Raw genomic sequence first — 21,055 nt, 5'->3', positions numbered from 1 at the left:
GTTTATGGCCATGCAGACGTGGGAAGCCTGAAGTGGGAAATGTGTCATCATCATCATTACTGATCTTTAAGTGTTTGAGCTGCGCAGAGGGGAAGACGGCGCGGATGTAGCTAATGGATAATGGATCTAAATCTGAAAAAGAGGTGCGATAAAAAGGCCTTTTCAGCACATTGCAGCAGAGAGGGGAAAAAAATACAAAAAAAAAAGAAGAAAACCCACAGGTGTAGTAGGCTATATAATGAAATTCATGGTCTTGAATTCCTGGTATTGTGTGAACAGTTTCATTGTCACACACGCTTGAGTGGAAGCAGAGCCGGCGTTAATGATGCCAGTTCCTCTGCTTTTTTTTACTCGTGCAGTTTTATACCAGAGCTGGAACTATTAGAGGATCAACACCTCTCAATCTGAGCTCCTGCCCAACCATTGAAATGTGATTATTTGGCTTTTTATGTCTCATATGACATCTGAATATATACATGTGTGCGTTTCTGGTCAATAAAACTGTATTCTTGGCCAGTCATGAGGAGTGGAAACTTCCCACAGGCCAGTATTGACATGCTACCACTGTATGACTAAAATTGATTTGGCTGTCCCTGTTGGGAAACAGCTGGTTATTTAAGACATCTGATCCAGCAGACACAGGGTTAATATTAGTATTCATCTGAACTGTGGTTTTCTGGTCGAGCAGAGAAATGTAAATCCATTATCTCCTCTCTCTCTCTCTCTCGTTTTAACTCTGTTTTGGCCTCCACCGACTCCTGAGGGGAAATTCACGACTCTTCAGCTGCCAAAAGCTCCAGTACGTTCACTGGATACTAGTCTCTGTCTGTAGCTCTGTATGTTTCCATCCACATGTTTATATGCACATTGAGTTATATTGAACTAAAAATGCCATGTGGAAACTGAAATTCAATTAAACGTCATGGCAAAAAGTTTGTACTGTTGGATTTCTTCCTGATCAATTAGACTTTTATGTGATATATGCTGATAGAAACAGTTCTTTGTTGGATAAATGTGAATTGCGATTATGTTCTTTCTTTATTTAAAGGGATAGTTAAACATTTTGGCAAATTGGCTCATTGCCATAATCCCTATAGTCATAGCAGTAGGTCCGTTACCTTTAATTGTCGGTGCAAGCTATTTTTAGAACGCCGGAGCAGAGCCACGAGCTGCTCAGAGCTACGCTACGGAGGCTCATGGGATTTCTTGGTTTCCCTCATCAAACTCATCAAATACACAATCCAACAACTCCACAACGCTCTGGTGGACAAGTTGTGTGTAACAGAACGTTATGAGACAGAGTTGTTTTAGAGGTAAATTCGCTGATGCGCGTTCCCGTCAGGGGCAGTTTTTCAGCAAGCAGTCTCTGCATTTACCTCTAAAACAACTCTGTCTGGTAACGTTGTGTTATTATCTCATAGCGTGGTGAATGTGCAGCTCACAACTTGTCCACCAGAGCGTTTTGGAGTTGTTGGATTGTGTATTTGATGAGTTTGATGAGGGAAACCAAGAAATCCCATGAGCCTCCGTAGCGTAGCTCTGAGCAGCTCGCGGCTCTGCTCCGCCGTTCTAAAAATAGCTTGCACCGACAATTAAAGTGCTAAGACTATAGGGATTATGGCAATGGGCCAATTTGTCAAAATGTTGAACTATCCCTTTAACGTTAAGTGCATCTGTATCTTCATCAAAACTGTGTTTTCACGCCGCCGCCTTCTGATGACAACTTGACTTATAAGTTGGCACATAAGCGCCTATTATAACTTGTGCAGTATTCACCACTTGTTGGTAGATTCGCTCCATGTTTGCTACGAAGCCAAATTAACTTGGCTGGCATTCGTTATCGCTCAGTTGTTTCCATGTGAGAGCGGGGCACGGCGGGTTTTGTAGAGCTTGTTGACTGCAACAGCTGCCGAGGCCACAACTGTCACAGTGGAAGTGGACAGACAGAGTGGACCAAAACAGTTCAGTCTCCACCAACCAACCAACCAGCCTGTTAAAACTACAACAACAACAATAAGCCGAGAGAAGATGTTGAAAAGCTGTGTTAGAGAGAGGAGGTTTTTGACAAACGGCGGAAAAAGATCATGAAACTGTGAACTCCAAGAGCGAGAAATGAGAAAAAGAATAAACATGTCCTGTCCTGAAGCCTTTAAAAAAAAAAAACCCACACACAATAAAAGGCCGACCAGAGTCTGACTTATGAGCTTGAACCACAATCAGTCCCTCTGGGCTGCTGCTGCTGCACACTGAACCACCGAAAAAACAATAATTGCACTTTATAACACTGCCAGCTTCCCATACATAGTGAGACCAAAGAGCCTCGGCCTCGTAATGTGCAGCAGCCTCGAGGCCAAGCTGTGGTCGTCTGGTTTAACCAGATTATGATTATGTCACACGGGAGATTACCCATCCGACACACTGAAGTCACAGAGTCAGACACATAGTCATCTTCCCGTGCACACACACACGCACACACACACACACACACACACAGCCATCTGTTATTGCCACTGTACTACGCTCGTTCTCTGCAGCACACAAAGCCTGATGGCAGCAGACGAGGAGGGGAGGGGAAGGATGATGGTGTGTGAACTGCACAAACTGATAAGATCTCTACTGAAAAATAGATTTTTTTTTCTTCTCACCCCCCTCCCTCTATCTCCTGAGAACTACCTCCTGTGAATAAAGGATAAATAGATCATAAGCACAAAAAAAGTGGTGGGGGGGGGGCAAGGCTAAGGAGAGGAGGAGAGGCTTTCCAGGAGAAGGAGGATATGACAGAGAGGAGACAATTGTTTCTCCACCTCTCTCTCTCTGTCTGTGCAATGGCTGCCGGCTCGTCGGCTGCAGCTGACGCAAAATGGAGCTGCGAGAGCGAGAAGGGGGGAGAGAGGGGGCAAAAAAGGGGGAGAAAGTGTGACAGCAGTGTAGAGGGAGGAGGATGGGGGGGAGAAAGACTCATTTGTTCTTTTTCTCATCTGTCTGGGTTCCTTCTCTCACCTTGGCCCAGATTTTCAGTCGGGCTCATATTCACTTCTAATAGACGGGCATGACACACACACACACACACAAACACACACACACACACACACACACACACACACACACACACACCCCTTGCAGAGGCTATTAGTCCGCACACCCATTATTACTTTCTAATGATCTGGCGGCACGGCGAAGACTTCAGCGGAGCGGCAGAAACTCACTAATCTGAGAAGGCAGATGTCAAAGCAACAACAAAAAAAAAAAAAGTATAGTCATAAAGTAGAGAGAGAGAGAGAGACAGCTGAGAGGAATAATGACCGGCCAGATACAGACTGAGGCTCAGGGAGGAAGAAGAAGAGGAAGAAGAACGGGAAGTAGTAGAAGCAGATGAAGAAATAATAGGCTAGAAGAACAAGAAGTAGTAGTAGTAGTGGACAAAGAAGTAATGTTAATGTTATTGATACAGTTAATTAATTGGGATTGTCCTCGACATAATAAACTAAGCTAAACTAAATAGTAGTAGTAGGCTATAGCAGTAGTAGTAGTAGTAGAAGAAAAAGAAGAAGTAGTAGTAGAAGTAGAAGTAGTAGTAGTAGAAGATAAAGAAGTAGTAGGAAGAAGAAGTAGTAGTAGCAGAAGTAGCAGTAGTAGAAGAGGCTGGTGAGCGTTGACTGAAGCAGGTGATTCATTCATTCAGAACATTTATTTACGGCTTCTGTCATTATTTTTTAATTAATTAATTGCGCGAGAATGACATTGTCAGCAATAATCAGTTTCACAGCAATTTGCTGCTTATCACTTCTACCTAGGCTATCTGTCGGTAAATTAAACCTGCATCCTCCTCTTTTTGGAGTTTTGAACATCTGAACTGGTCACAGTTCGACTCCAGAGTTGTTGTTTCATTTCTCATCGTTAAATCACTTTGGATCTTTGGCAGCTTGCAGAGTTTCTCCAGAGCCGAGCCGAGCCGAGCAGGAGAAGAGGCTGCTCAGTCTGTGCAGTTAAAAAAAAAAAAGCCCTAGTGGGGGATTAACATTTACTGCAAGGTGCATGCAAATAAATCATGAGTATAGATGAGAAGGGGATGTGAAAGCTGCCGTGATACGCTGTCCAGTACAACAGAGCTGAAGCATTCGGTCCATGAACAGATGAACTGACGGACAGTGAAGAGGCACAGATTTAGTTATAGGATACAGTTACAGCCTTGTTTCATTTTTTTTATTTTTTTATAAACGGTCATAAACATTTCAAGATGTCAGGTTCTCAGGATTAGTCATCATGGCCATTTTTCTGTTCACTTTAATCATAATTTGTTATTTCACAAAGCATAATAAAATAAGCAGCAGCTGCAGCACAAGTCTGGATGAAGGTGGTTTAACCAACAGCATCATATTGTTATTGTGATAATAACAAGTTACCAAGGCAACTCTGAAATTGCACAACAACATAATTTTGAGGAACTGGTCATATACTCTCTCTATATATATATATAGTGTGTGTGCGATGAAGCAAGGCAAGACCATTTTAAAACGAACTAGAAAGAGCATTTCTCCAAGAAAGGAAACGGTGCGAATGCTGAAAGCAGCTGAACGCTACTGCTGAAGCAATGCTGAATAAGCCTGTGAATATTCTCATTTGTCCAGGTCATATGCATGAACTGACGATGAGGTGAAACATCTTCCTAGACAAATATAAGTCCAGTTGCATTTGATTTAAATTTCCTTGAGATAATGCTGAATAAGCTGAAGAAAGCATTGAAACAAAGTTGAATTAGCTGCAGAAACTGCTGAAGAACTGTTGAAAAAGTCTGACGCTATAGGCTGAAACATATAACTTGAAGAAGGCTGAGAGATTAATGCCTTTATAAGGGCGAAAAGCAGTAGAAATGTTAATGTTACGTGGTCTCAGACTTTTGGACTTTGCTGCACAAACAACTAGATACAACAACAGGCTTCATCTTCTCAACGCTCGACACCCATCGCTGCTTTTTCTCTATGCAAATAAAATCTCTATAAAGTATTAGGACTCCACCAGCGACTGCAGAAAGTCTTCAAACACGACTTGTTTCCCAGATACACCAACAGCTTGAGGAGGCAGCGAGTCTGTCTGATGCTGCTGCTGCTGCACTGGACCGTTGGGTTCATGTGGATGATTATGCTGCTGAGATAATAACGCACAGTCGGCGGGGAATAAGAAAAGGAGGGTTTGTGGGTAAATAATCTGTTGGAGTTAGCCGGTGTGTGAGCACTGAGCAGGGAAACCCCCCCTTTAATCCCCTGTACACGGGCCAAAACAGCAGATGGGGGGAAAGTAATGACTTCTCAACACGGGGGCAACAGCAAATAAAACCAAAACAAACACATATCGTCGTCGGTAACTCTGCCTGTTGTCGTGTATCTGTATCTTCTCCTGCAGGAAAATCAATGCGAGCAACAAACTATCCAACCATGAATCAACAAACATATCCATCCATATTTATTTACTGTCAATACCAATAAAGATTTAGCAGGGGGACGACTATTTATATCCTGCAGACTTGTGAAGGAGCCCTGTCACTGACTTGAGCCCTTTTTTTTTTTTTTTGCAACACTTCATTTCCCCTCTGTACATCCGAGAGAAATCACTTGGCTCAGGTCGGTGAATCAATATTAAGTAAGAGTGTGTGTACAAACAGCTCTGACCGCTGACACACACACGCTGCTGCAAGCTGATGCTAAGGAGGAGGTGCTGCTGCTGCTGCTCGAAGCCGACCGTTAACCCCTCGCCTGGTGGTGTAAATGACACCTAGAGGATTTGCAGGTCTAGTCTGGTCTGGCGCCAAATTTAGATCTGCATGGCCCGCCCGGAAACACATAAATACAAATAACTAGTCAAAGCCGAGGCGAGAATTTACTCACTATTAAGAAAAACTGTGCTGGATATCAATCTGTGCATCTGAAACTGGAGGTAGCTAAACTTTAATGCCCCCACAAAGATATTAATAATGCATCATAACCTCTCTCCTCCTCCTTCTCATTCTCTTTAAACTATGCACACCACACTCCTGGAGGGGGAATCGGATACAATTCACGATCGATGTTTATGCAAATGCAGGACTTCACCACCATCCACCGCCATCCACCATACCGCTGGCCAAGAGCCCCAAAAAGAAATTCTTTCCACCTAGGAGGAGGAATAAGGAAATGTGCACTATGTGGTGGTGAAGGCTGCTGTTTGGGTTTTAATGCTACAAGCCGCCTGGACAGAGAGCCGACCCCACAGATCTGAGAGCAGCTGAGTGAGAGCCTTCAGATCTTTAACACATTCATTCATTATGGTACTTTTTTCTTCATCTGGTTTTTGAGTCTTATAACTATTATTTATTCAATTCTTTCGACTGTATTAATTTTTCATCCTCTCCTCTCTATCTAATTTATTTACTCTGCTGTTTTACAGCTTTTGTGTATTTTATTAATTCTAATCATTCCTCATTCTTGTCTGCATTACTCTTGTGTTATTGTTCCACTTGTACTGTCTTATTGCCACCTGGATAGAAATAACCTGTTTATGAATGTGCAGTTTCAAATGTGAAGTATTATTCCAACTTTAATCCACTTTAATCCCACTAATTCAGTTTCTTAGAGTATCTAGCTGCTATAAAAATCCAATTGTGTTTTATTATAGTGTCATTTATTTGTTTGCATGACTACATCCACTTAAAGATGTCACACAGGAGGAGTTATAGCTAGCCAAATACATTACTGCACATTTTAAATTGTCTTTATATCTGTTCACAACATTAAGAGCATCGAACCATCTTAACTTAAACGTACAGAGAACCTGCATCTACTCCTTCCACACAAAGGCCCACTGTTCTTCTCACCACCTTAAACTCAACTCTCCCTCTGCATCGAGTCAAGTGAGGGAAAGTGAAACGCTGGTGGCAGTGAGTCTTTTCTTTTCTCTTCTCTTCTCCGCTTCTCTTCTCTGAGCCATCTGTCTGAGGCTCAGTCTTTTAATAAGGTGTTCCAGGCTACAAAGCTCCACCACGTTACAGCGCCGGCGTATAAAAATGAGCAGCTGTCGGTATCAACAGAGCGCGGGGCGATGCCATCACAGGTGGGAGCAGCAGCACAGCATCTCCCAACTGTCCAGACTGACTCATATGCAAAACACAACACAACACAACACAATGTCCATCCAAACATCCAAATATCCTGTGATCTACATGAGGATGCCATCATTTCCTATAACTCTTTACATACAGTATGTTGTGACTTATTCTAATCAAATATGATACGAGTAGTGGGTCAATGACTTTAATTCCTTCATGCAAAAATAACTGCAAAGTGAGAAACACCACTGCTTTGGCACGGACTAACCCATTATCACAGACTCAGACTGATGGGAGATTGTTCGTCCTTGGATTTACTTGTGAATTCATATCGTCTCTGCAAAAAGCTGGGATGTAATAATAATAATAAGCAGAAGAAGATGATGAAAAACCATTACGAGCTTGAGATTTATGCTTCATTACGGAGCCTCTAAATGTACGTACTCAAGTCATTTACATTGGAACAAATAATAAAAGCCTAATGCATTACATTGTTTGTGTTGGGGAAGTCAGTTTATGGTTTAATAAGTCTACATGTCCCACATACTGCTGCCGATTTAACACATCTCATCCTGTCTTTGTGTTTCAAAGCACAGGTGTCAAATGCATTTAGTTGTGTAGGAGCTGCAGTTATTTTCTCTTCGGCAAGTCGACTAACCAGGTTTTCCAGAGGAATTAGATCAAAGCCATTAAAACAAACACACTAACTGAGTTTCATAGGGGAGAAATACCAGTAACCAAGGAGCAGCTCACCACACTGAGACTTGTAAACGCACTAAATGCTCATGTACGATCCTGTCAGATCCCAGATTTTTAGAGACAACCTTGTTCTTTATCGAGGAAGAGAAAGAAGACCAAAGAAAGGAAACTAAATCCTTGGGTTTTTGTTTTCACACACTTGACTCTTCACAAAACTAGTGATAACCACGGCCGTTTGTGTGTATGTGTGTCAGCTGCAGGTTTAAAAGCAGCTTGCTCAGCCTGGGCAACCACTGAGACCTGCAGGAATACCAGGGAGAGTGCACAAGCCACACACACCTTCAAAACACACACACACACACACTTGACATGACGCACCTAGCCTCATTACTTGCTCAACCTGACAGCTGAATAGCATTACTTTATCAAATACCCTCTGAATACAGATTAAGCCTCCTCCTCCTCCTCCTCCTCCTGCTTCTTTATGGAGCTGGAAATAGAGCCGGTACAGTCGTTATGTTATCTGACCTGTCGTTGTGTCAACACTGCAATATTATGTAATCTGCCTCAGCTAAGCAGCATTTTGCACTTTCACACCAGCAGCAGCAATGAGCAGTTGAAGCCATGCAGTAAAAAAAAAAAACATGAATACCTGGCTGTGCTAATAAATGACCATAAAGCGCAAAGAGCTTAAAGGGATAGTTCACCCAAAATTGAAATTGCACTCATTATCTATCTACTCATCCTCATGTCGACTAAGGGCTGGGAGATGTTTCAGAGTCCTCCGTGGCTTCTCTGAGTTACAGGGGGTCTCGGCGTAGCAGTGCATGTCCATATAGGCTCTAACGGTTGCAAATGGATACCAACTGTCTTTGTAACAAAAAGACACACCAAAAAACATCCAAATAACCTCCATGCTGCTCGTATGTAATGTCCGTCTTGTATTGAAGCCCTGAAATTGCGAAATTGTCCCGAAAAAAATTAAATAAGTCTATATTTCAAGCTTGTTTTGTAGCGGAAGCTTCTCGAAGCTCCTCTTCCCGGTTCGTCAAATTTGGACGAACTGGGAAGAGGAGCTTCCGCTACAAACAAGCTTGAAATATAGACTTATTTAATTTTTTTCGGGACAATTTCACATTTCGGGGCCTCAATACAAGACGGACATTACATATGAGTAGCATGGAGGTATTTGGGTGTTTTTTGGTGTGTCTTTTTGTTACAAAGACAGTTGGTATCCATTTGCAACTGTTAGGCCTACATGGACATGCACTGCTAGATAATGAGTGAAATTTCAATTTTGGGTGAACTATCCCTTTAAACAGTACAAACACACCCACACTGTGGTTTAGATCAATGTTTCCCCTCACTGATCTGTGAATAAATATGTGTAAATGTGGAAACCTGCCAATGGGTCTTTAAGCTTCTTGTCCAGGTTGAGTGAAGAAAAAGCTGCCGGACCAACAGGCTGATAATAATTAGTAGACAGAGTCAGATGTTTCCCCTCTCTGAGTGAATGAGTTTTCCACGTGGCTCTTTGATTAATTACAGTCACATCTTTGTATAGACTTCTATTTTACTTTAATTCATTGCCGCTGTTAACTTTAAAAAAAAGTCTGAAGTGAGATTTGGCTGCATAGTGAAACCGAAAGTAAACTAAAGTAAATAACGTTGCTTATACATGGACCAATGAGCAGTAACACTGTGAAACTGTGAGCTGTTTTGTATAATAACCTTGTATAACACTCCACAGTCCTGTCACTAATAAATGCTGCTGATACAAGAGTCAAACCCAACCAGTGTTAAAAAAAAGAAAAGAAAAGAAGTTGTGGAACATGATGATTCAGGTCAATTTCTGTGCTTATCAGGCTGATAAAGTAAATTTCTCATCCTTGTTTCTCTGCGTATGGACTTACACTCCAGCATGCGCCTGCAAACAACGTCAACTTTTGGTTTTTGCAGCGATGTCACTACTTCTGACTTGACTTGGGCCCATGCACCCGACAAGAAGAATCACAGCGAACAGGTCTGACAGCAGCAGCAGCAACGACGTGGCTAATTACACAACAGGAAACCACATCACAATGAAAGCCTCAAACCAGCCGGCGGTGACAAAACTGTTTGTGAAAGTGTTGTGTGCAGGATTTTTTTTTTTTTTTTGCTTTTTGCATGAAGACACAAGGAGGCGGCTGCAGGGCTTTGACTGTAGCACCACATGTCACTAAGAAAAACAAGGTAAAAATGCAAGTTTGCCCTAGTTTATATATGCATAATGATGATTTTGCACTAATTCAAAATGCAAAATGCATTCAGATCATTGCAGCAACTGCAAATCCACCTGGTGTAATACTTTCATAAAGATAATCATGGAGAAAAACTAGATTTCGGAGGGCAATTATGTGATTCAGTCAGTTTAAGCACTTAAAAACACTTTATTGTCATTATTATTATCATTATTATTAACATACAGATTACAGACTCATGAGGGCAGATGGCAGTAATATACACTTGTGCTTTGACATCCCTCTCGCTGAGCCTCACACCACCAGAGGCTGGCCAACAATAGGAACAGGAAATATTCTTTCTATAGCCAACATCTTTGAATCAAGGTCACCGTGTAATAGGCTCTGACAAATGTCAAAGCCATTACATAATCTCCAGAGCTGTGTCATTATAAGCAGCATATGGCTCTAACAAAAACCACACACACTCAACTGCACACGCTCGAGTCGCTGTACGTGAGCCTCTGCATGGCTGAGGAAGAAAACCATCAAATGGTACAATTCATAACTACAGCAGTGGAGTGAGTTATCCAGGTCTGAGCTTTCCACTCTGATTCATAGCTTCAGGTTTAAGATAATTAATCATTCTGTACAGTATCAACCACTGCACAAGACATTTGCTTGTGAAACCAGCTCTACCACCGACTATTGCTTATAACTGCTGCCCATTCATACTTTAAAAAATTACAACAGTGTGAATACTACTGATGAGCACCATTATGTAGTTTATAGCTTTACTATAGGAGAGCAACTAAGGGCAAAGAGCCAAGCCATTCGAGGGATACGGAGAAGGAGAAGGAGGAGGAGGGCTCATTTCCAGTCTGTTACACTGTTGTTAACCCTAAAAGTTGAAAACAGTTGTAGTGATCAGTTCCCTCTTGGAGAGTTATGCAAGAAAATTTGCAACCAACTGTCGGCTTTAAAAGGGTTCGATTCCCAAGACAAGGACGAGCCAAGCCAGCGTTTAACTGAATATTCATCAGCGTGCACAAAGCCATCGACAAACAGAAATAAAACTGTGAGGATGTTTATTAGACTCTGTTTTTCTACTTCAAGGATAAAGACGCAACCATCACAACACAGAGCTTTTCTGTTTGGTGTCAGAACAACTGTGTATATACATATATAATCCAACAGTTAAGAGATGCAAATAAACTGTGTTCTCATGTTTAATGGATGGTAAATTGTGTTACAAGTGCAATTATGCATGATGATGTCGGAAAATAAATATTAAATATACACGGTGCTGTGGAAATGCAACAGCTTTTATGGCTCCTCCTTGGTTTGAAGAGCAAACAGACCTCTGCACTGTCTACAAAGCGTTCAGGCATCAAAACACACACAAGGCCTCGCTGTGGCTCTTCATATAGAAGAGGGGCAAAGGTCACAATGTGTGGTGTTGTTGTTGTCAAAGTGCAAATCTCAAATGTCAGAGCACATATCAACAACCAAACATCCCATTGATGCAGCGGACAGAGGGTTAGCATCAATCAATCAAAGACATTCAATACTGTTCTCGTGCAAAATGTTCATAGATATAATGAATGAATAAAAGAGGTCCAGTTGAACTAAATTGTAGCTGCTCTTACTGCACTTTACTGTAGCAGGAGGTTAAATATATTAAAAATTGAATTGTCTTGATTGTATTTTATTTTTTATCAGCCTAATTGTTAATTTGCATAAATACAGTAGAATAATGGTATAAAAATAAACCATACACTGTGTTCGCCTTTGAAATCGCCATTGAAGGGGCGGTGCGTGGCGCAGTGGGTAAAGCGGCCGCCCCATGTAGAGTCCCGTGTCGGGCGGCCCTTTCCTGCGTGTCGTTCCCCCTCTCTCTGCCTCCCCCTTTCCTGTCTATCTCTACTGTCATCACTATCAAATAAAGGCAAAAAGCCGAAAAATATATTCAACAAAAAAGAAACCGCCATTGAAAATCAATGAACGAGGCAGCTTATGGTGATATTGAATTTATATAATTTTAATTTAAATCAGTGTTGTGGTGTGAGGACTAGATGGAAATTAGCTCCAGAGCTAAATCTGGCATATTTACAACAAGTTCATATGTTCATAAATATGCAGAGTCCCATTACAAATAAACAAATAAATGAAATTAAATGAAAAATAAATGTGTTTGTCAGTTTGTTGACCTAACTCTTGGATTAAACTCATGTCTGGTTGAGTTATCACTATCAATAAGAAATGGCCTGCCACTGCCAGTCTCTTCACTGGAGTGGACACACTGATATTGTTATGGAAAATCACACCTGAGCGACCCCCATTCAGATGAGGTGAGGTAACATCAGATTAAGAAACAATATCATTCCACATGAAAACAAAACCTACACCTGTGCAACCATTTCCTCCCATATACCTACTGAAAATACACAAATATTTGAACCTATGATGTTTCCTGATATAATTACATAACCTCTATGTCAACACAGCAAAAATCAAACTACTTATGTGCAGCTAAACTCAAAACAAGGAGCCACCAATGCCACTTCCATTTACCAAATGCAGCTCTTGCAATGTCTGACTAACATGTGTTTCCTTTAACTTTGTTCTGCAGGATATATGAACAGTGATTTGTGCAGCGCGGGGTGGAAACACTGAATGATAAGTTGGCAGCTAGGCGAAGCTGGCTGCAGATAGCAATCCAAGACAGCCTGGACGATGAGAAGAAAAAAAAAGAAAAAGAAATCACATGGCCAAACCATAAACAAAGCAGTTATGCAACAATCTGAGTGAGATTGGTTGGTTGTCTGACCCACTATCAACTGGCCCCCTCCCCAAACACACACACACAGGTCAGTCAGTCAGTCAGTGTGGGAGGGGAGCCAAGACTGGAGCCAGTTTAAACCTGTAGGGCTGGTTGGTTGGTTGTGGAGCCCATCCCCCCTAATGTGACTCATGTTTCCCCCCCAGCTCAGTCAGTGTTGCCTGCCTGGCTGCTTCCCGCACAGAGGAAGAGGAAGAAGAAGGGGGCGGGAAAGGAAGGTTTGGGGTAAAAAAAAAAAAAAAAAAAAAAGGAAAGAAAAGGGGGGAAAAGCGCCATAATAATCTTGTTGCATGCATGCACAAGCCCCCCAAAAGATGCATTCACGTGCTGTCATTCATAAAATATATGAAACACAGCAACATGTTTATTATTAGTAAAGAAAAAACCAAAATAAAAGTGACCCCCACTACTCTGCAAAAACTTGGAAAGCCAAGAAGGGAGCTGGGGATGCTGGGATGGTGTTGTCATGGTGGTGGTGGAGGAGGAAAAGTGGCACGTTCATATTATGTGCGTGTGCAAATCAGAAATCAAACATTAGCTTCATGACAACAAAGTCAAACAGCTACGTGGCAAGTGGCATTAAGAGCTGCAGAGAAAGAAAAGCCCCCGCACACACGGCAGGCAGGGCAGGACAGGAGAGGAGAGGGAGTGAGGCAATAAATACTGTACACAATCATCACAACACGGGGCTGTGCAGATGAGAGAGAGAGAGGAGAAGGAGATGTGATGATGCTCTGCTGCTCAGTCTGAATCCTGCCTTGCAAAGAAAGAGCAAGAAAACACGTCACACCGCATGGCTCTTTATTTGTTGACAAGCCAAACTCCAGCAGCCGGATGGGCAAAAAAAGAAAAAATAGCTGACAAAAAAAAAAAAAAAAAAAAAAAAAACAGCAAGCAGGCCGGCAACCACTTGCCCCCTTTCTGGCAAGTTGTCTTGAACGAGAAATTTTTAGAGAGGGGGGGAGGGAGCTAGGTAGCACACAAGCTAACAAGCAGCAGCAGCAGCAGCAGCAGCTCCGCTAGGCTATAATGTAAGTGAGGGAGAGAGAGAGGGAGAAAGCACATTGAGCTCCGTTAGCCGCCGCTAGCGCCCATCCCCCAACCCAACACACACCACCACCAACCAGCCTTCCCTGTCTGCTGGCCACCATCTTTAATCTGTGCTCCGTCTCCCTTCCCCACCAGCACAAAACACGACAAAAACACGAAGACACTCACCTTTAACGACCATCGCCGAATCGATAATCACCTTCCGAGATAATAAATCGATTTTCGTTTTAATATCGTGCGTATTTTAATATTGAAAATTGGCCCGTGCGAGCGGAACCGCGCCTTGAGAGAAGAGCAGCAATCCTAAACCGCCATCTGGTGGTATTTTCCTCTCTGTGATGCAGCGGGAGCGGCGCAGCCTCAGACCGAGACACAGCTGCCCCCTGGCGGACACAGCGGGGCCAGCCGCCCGCCGCCGCCCGCTCGCCCGCACGCCGCGGCGGACGCGCGCCTCGGGGGTCGCGCATTGGGGGAAAGGGAGGGACCGCAACAACACAACACTCACGGGGACGCGCACAGGAGCAGAGAGACCCCCACTTCTCCTCCACCCTATATACTTTTATTTTGTCATGACAGTTTATTTAAAACATAAAATAGCCAACAATAGTCACAAAGAACACATGACGACTGTAAAATAGATATTACACACATTTCTTATTTTTCTTTTTTCCAAATGTCTTTATTCCATTTCTGCAGACAGTATAGCAAGTAAATAATTAAAGTACATTAAGACAAAATAGAGTAAAATATTAGAATGATAAAGAAGAATGGATTACACACATTTCAATAAGATATATTGCTATTTTATTATGCATAGTTTGTCCTTTATATTTTGCTATTTTATTATGTAGGCTATAGTTTGTTCTTTATATTCTTATTCTTTATATTCTTATACTTGTTGTTATCATCACTGTGTGTCTGTGTAATGCTGCTGCTGCACTGTAATTTCAGCTTGAGACCAATAAAGTATGTATATCTATCTATCTATCTAAGCGTCTTTGGGTCACTGAAAAAGCGCTATACAAAATTAATGAATTATTATTATTATTATCTATCTATCTATCTATCTATCTATCTATCTATCTATCTATCTATCTATCTATCTATCTATCTATCTATCTATCTATCTATTCAAATGTAATTTGGCAATTAAAAGTCAAAAATACATCACACAATCGTTATGTAATTGCACAGGAGATTAAAATATATTAAACATGACATATAGGCAACACTTAAATCACCGTTTTATAAAGTTATCATGTTCAATATTTGTTAAAAATGATTTAAAGACAAGGCAAGGGAAGGCAATTTTATTTGTATAGCACATTTTTACAGTTTGTCTCAAAGCATCATTACAACATGTTCTGCCCCGAGGAAAAACTCCCAAGAAAACTTTTAACAACCCTTAACAGAGAAAAATTGAAACCTAGGGTGTTCAAATTTACCATTTTGAAGGATGTAGTTTGTTGTTGCTGTTGATTTGTATTGCACTAACGGACAGATGTTATAATAGTATATATACAGCTCACCCTTACTGATATGGACAGTATGGGAATAATAATAACGATTATAATAATAAAACTGCAACTGAATGTAAATGAAAGAGCTGCAGTAAACAATAATTTGTCATTATCACTTTACCATTTAATCATTTGTTAGTAAAAAAATAAAAACATATTCAAATGTCTTTTTTGTCCATCACCTTCCTCCCAAAATGTAATTTTACTTTACTTTACATTATAGATATTAAGGATTTAGTGTATTTTAGACAACGTGACATGTGAACGAGGAAAAACAATATAATCATATGTAAAGTGGATGTTAGTGCAATGATGACCTTTGACCTGTGGGTCTATTTGATGCTTTCTCTACCTCCGTGTGTTTTTCCTTGCTAAACGAAAAAACAGTGTGTGTATGTGTGTGTACGTGTGTGTGTGTGTGTGTGCGCACATGGCCAGAGCTCTCTGTCGTTTGTCTCCATGAGGACCTTGGGCTGGTATTGGACGTGCATAAACTCAATTACAGAGCCTGGATGTACTCACATTACTCACTCGTGCTCAGCACCACGGCCGGATAATGCAAGAAAGAGAGGGAGAGAGAGGGAGAGAAAGAGGGAGAGCAATGGTTTCAGTTAATTATATCAGTCCCACCACCAGAGCGGCATTAAGTGGATATCAAATACCTGTAAGAAAGGCTGACAAAAAATGTGTTGTTTGTACCTTTTCTGTGTCTTTGTACCGGATAAGGCAGCGATGCATACACACATGCGCACACACACACATGCACTTGCACACACAAGCACAAATGTACTGACTAGTGTTTTATCTGACGGACGCATTGTTGTTTGCCATAGCAACAGCACGTCTTACCCATAAAAGCCTCAGCCAGATCCTCCCCTCAGGCTTATTTCACAAACACTTATAAAAACACACACAGAGACAGACACACACACACACCCACACACACACACACACCCACACACACACACGCACACACACACAGACACACACACAGACACACACAAAAACAAATATTCACAAATGTTATTATCCTCTAATGTTTGGTGTAATGAGACTGGTGCAATATATGTACCTAAACAATAACACAGCCAACCTGTTCTTTGTTTTTTCTTTCTTTCTTTTTAATAATCCTCATGGGATCATTTTGTAAAACTGGAATTACATGTGTCGACACTTTGACATGTTAAATCGACTTTTATTTATTACCTGGTAACCGTATGCATGCTTTATAATAAGTAATGCAGAGTAATTCCACATTTAAAAGAAAAAACTGTTCTGTTTCTGTTTTTTACTGTGTACACACATTTATTCATCTCTATGGATACACACTATATATACACACACATACAAGAGAAAGACAGGAGGATCCTCTGGAGACAGGTGTCTCAGTGAAGGGAAGGCCTTCGTGATCCTCAGCATCCGTCCACGACGTCTCCTCACTCACAGGCTCTGGGGATCCTGACGTGAGGAATAATTCACATTTTTCTGTGGTTTTGAGTTCTTCAGTCACTTTTTCTTATTCTCTCTTTTTTTTTTTACCTAGAGGTCAAAACAGCAACACAGCAACGTAGGAATTCAGTGTTTTATTTTTATTCCACTTCAGTTCAGCTGGTCAGACAGCGACTTCTTGCCAACACAGTGGATAAAGCTGCGGAACAGTGGAAAGCAAAACAACAATGCACACACACATCATGTATAAATATAAATACAGACTTTTTCATTGTATATTACTGTTGTGATCATGCACTTTGTTTTATCTCATAATGTTGATAATATGCTCTGTGTTTTTAGAATATATCCGCCTATGGACTGGTGTTGAAAATTGGCACGTGTGCTAATATACCCAAGCAATGCATCTGGTCTCAATGTATTTGTGATGTCCATATCAAATAAAATACACATAACATAGCTGCTGGTCAATAGCCTGTGCCGTATCGATACATTTTCAGTTTTATTTGTTACATTATATGATTTATTAAAGGCAGAGAATAGGCCAAAAAAGTTTCCAGTTCAATAAAGAACTCGTCTCTCATTGATGTAAGAAGAAGTGGGTCAGAACAGCAGCGCACCGACAACAGACAGAGGCAGCCATTGTGTGTGTGTGTTTGTCCTAAAATGAAATAAAGTGAATTACACTAGCGCTCAACAGGAATGATGGAGGAAGAGGAGAGGAGGGCGGGGGGTCTGGTGCATGTCAGAGATCCACTGCTGCTGTCAGATTATTATATTTATAACGCATATAAAGCCATAAATGTATAACTGTGATTATATATCTCCCCTGCGTTCAGCTGTTCCCCCATTTGAACCCTCTGGGCTGCCGATGTTTCATCATCACCCTGCCTGCGGGTTTAAATTTTTAACACGCTGTATGTTCTAAATTTAGGATTTCATTGCTCTCATATACACACACACTGACAACAGCAATGATGTATGAATAAACATTTATGAGCAGAAAAAAAAAGATAAATATAAGTTTAAGCCTTCTGGAGGCCTATTGCTTGAGGAAATGCTGCCTTATCTCATCATTTACATTTATGGTTTTTACACAGTCGAGCCTTGAAACAGACTAGAGGCACTTGTGAGAGACTGTCTGGCTGATTATTCTCTTGTCTGATGCATTTGTTTTGTTGTTTTTTGTTTTTTTATTTCCCTCTCCACCGTGCTCAGACAAAGCCGTCTATGCAGGGTGTTGTGTTGCAGTGTATTTACACTCTCCTCCTCTGCTCCGGCTTTTGGGGCTTTCTTTTATCTTTCCTCTGGGCTCATCATCAGTATAACAGCTTCATCCTCTTAAACTCATTTGGCAGACACTTGCACAGGGGGCTAATCTGTCTCCAATCTATCCATCCCAGTATTTACAGTAAGCTGCATGCTGTGGTGGAGGCGTCTCCATATATAGGACCGCACCTTACTTTTTAAGTATGCATGGTGCAGCACTGTGAGTGAGTTACATAACCCGACAGACGTCCACGCCTGTCTTTGTATTCAAAATTACCTCAGTTTCTTTTTCTTCTTTTTTCTTTTTTTTTCTGAGTTTTGAGCAACAGGGGTGCAGGCAGAGTCCAGAGTGCACTAATAACGCCGGACACACTCGGATGCACGCACATAACACACAGAACGGCTCAATCGCACCATCCGGCATGATAGAGAGAGAAAAACTTTTTTTTTTTTTTTCCTGGGGCTGTAACCATGGAAACAGAGGCTGACTAGTAGGCTATACGACTATCACATCACATCAGCGGAGCAAAACACTTTGAGTAGAGTCAAGGTAATCACAGGTTATCACTCCACCACACTGACAAACACAAACCTCCTCGGTCTGTGGGAAAACACAGGCCCGAGGGGCTGGATGGAGAGGCGCTTTGATGACGACGGCATGGACTCGTTTCACACCTTCTCCTGTTTACTCAGCCTGGAAACACACTGTCACTGAGAGTTATGCAATAAAGGACAGTTTTTTTGTGTTATTGTTTTTTTTTCATTATATCCTTCACTCTCTCTGTCTCATCTCTGGGGCTGTTGACTAAACTGAGGCTTCGCATGGCTCCTCTCCACCGGTTCTATTTTTAATTCCCTCTCTGACCTTGCTGGCGATGTTTTCACTCCTGAGGCTTTTTCTGTCTATTTTTTTTATTTTTTTTTATATTATTATTATTTATTCAACTTGCCTCCCTCTCTCTGCTCTGACACCCCCCAACCCCTCTTTTTTTTTCTCCCTCCCCGCCTCTCCCCTCTGTCTTCCTCGCTACCACTGTGGTAATGTAAAATGTATGAGAGTTAGAGTGCCATATTAGCTGGAAAGAAACCATAACAGTCTATCACAACCTCGCTTGCGAACCGAGCACACATCACTCACACACACAGACGGTGGTGGACACAGCCAAGATTTTTTTTTTAGTGTGTGTGTGTGTATGTGTTATTCACCACTATGAAGCACAAGCTCTCTTTCAATTCATGTTGAAAAATCCCCATCTCAATCTCTGCAGGGGTGTGTGTGTGTGTGTGTGTTTTACCCAGTTTTCTTTGTCCGACTCCTTCGCTTATCCCCTCCACCGCCGTGGAGGCCTAGCTGCTGCTGGTGGTGATGATGAATGTGTCCTGTCTGCGGTTGCGGTCGGCTTATTTCTGCTCTCATCAGCTTCTGCTGTAATGAGAACAAGTGCTCAGAGATCCAAGGACCCGCTGCTTTGAATAATCACATCTCCCTCTATATAATTCATAAACACCTGAATGAAATCAAACTTATTATATTATTGATGATGCTAAACAGAAACCTTATAATCAGTCAATCAGTGAAGACGGCTGAAAAATCAATGTTCATGATATTGGTAATGTAATGTGGATTCAGTGTCTATGAATTGTGATATCCAACTGATTGACTGCAAATTATGAGGCTTCCGCTGTCATATAAGTGTGAAATTGTCAGACACATTAACATAACATCCAACATGTGTTAAAAGAAGGAAGGATTATGTGTTTGAGAAAGAGAGAGAGAGAGATTAGAAGAGGCTGCAGTAGTAGATGGTGAAAAAAGAAATCCAGGTTTAGCTCAGTCCATCCACTCTGTCCTTCACCACCGTACTCTATAATTCATTTCATCTTTGACCAGAGATGGAGGGAGGGAGACTGGTAAATGTTACAGAGAGAGAGAGAGAGAGAGAGCCTCTTGATTCAGATCCTCACAAGTGCTTGAATTCACTCCCCATCCTTCTGTTCTGTCGTCTCTTTCCACCCGCCTCCTCCTAACATCTCCACTTCTCCCTCCACCTCTTCATCCCTGCTGTCAGCTCAGCTCTGCTTCCTCTGGCAGCAAAAGTCATCAACCTCTCCTCCCTGGAGTCTGCATGCATGCACCTTTCAAGCCCCCCCCAAAAAATACCTATATATTCCCAAAACCTGGGAATAAGGGAACGGGGATTTGAAACAGTGCTCTAAATAGCCGAGTCCTATGTAAGCTACTCTTATTCGCCGTAACCATGGAAACACTAGATATTCCTCCTGATCCTCGGAGGAATAGGCTAAAGCAAACACGTGGAGGAGCTGAGGGGAAAGAATGAAAGAAAGAGAGAAAGAAAGAAAGAAAGAAAGACAGAGAAAGAAAGAATGAATGAAAGAAAGACAGACAAGCAGAAAGAAAGAAAGACAGACAGACAGAAAGAAAGACAGAGAAAGAAAGAAATAATGAGTGAAAGAAAGACAGACAGACAAGCAGAAAGAAAGAAAGACAGACAGAAAGAAAGAAAGACAGAGAAAGAAAGAAAGAAAGAAAGAAAGAATGAATGAATGAAAGAAAGACAGACAAGCAGAAAGAAAGAAAGAAAGAAAGAAAGAAAGAAAGAGAGAAAGAAAGTCAGAAAGAAAGACAGAGAGAAAGAAAGAAAGAAAGACAGAAAGACAGACAGACAGACAGACAGACAGAAAGAAAGACAGAGAGAAAGAAAGAAAGACAGAGAGAAAGAAAGAAAGGCAGACAGACAGACAGAAAGACAGAAAGACAGACAGACAGACAGAAAGAAAGACAGAGAGAAAGAAAGAAAGACAGAGAAAGAAAGAAAGAAAGAAAGAAAGAAAGAAAGAAAGGCAGACAGACAGACAGAGAGACAGAGAGAGAAAGAAAGAAAGAAAGAAAGAAAGAAAGGCAGACAGA

The 21,055-nt window shown here is 41.5% G+C and overlaps 2 protein-coding genes across 2 annotated transcripts in view; both read right to left on the bottom strand.

Moving 5' to 3' along the window:
* The window catches only part of stag1a (STAG1 cohesin complex component a), a 55,542-nt gene extending 41,073 nt beyond the window's left edge, over positions 1–14,469 (bottom strand). Inside the window, exon 1 of the mRNA XM_083998723.1 lies at positions 14,057–14,469. The gene's annotated coding sequence lies outside the window, so the exon portion shown is untranslated. The remainder of the gene's footprint in view (positions 1–14,056) is intronic.
* Positions 1–15,807, bottom strand: part of ppp2r3a (protein phosphatase 2, regulatory subunit B'', alpha) — a 172,199-nt gene extending 156,392 nt beyond the window's left edge. Inside the window, exon 1 of the mRNA XM_083997979.1 lies at positions 15,794–15,807. The gene's annotated coding sequence lies outside the window, so the exon portion shown is untranslated. The remainder of the gene's footprint in view (positions 1–15,793) is intronic.
* Positions 15,808–21,055: the final 5,248 nt, after the last annotated feature.

This window comes from Trachurus trachurus (assembly GCF_905171665.1).
Source record: "Trachurus trachurus genome assembly, chromosome: 22".
NCBI lineage: Eukaryota > Metazoa > Chordata > Actinopteri > Carangiformes > Carangidae > Trachurus > Trachurus trachurus.
The sequence above is the reverse complement of the archived record's forward strand: the minus strand, read 5'-3'. Positions and strand labels throughout refer to the sequence as shown.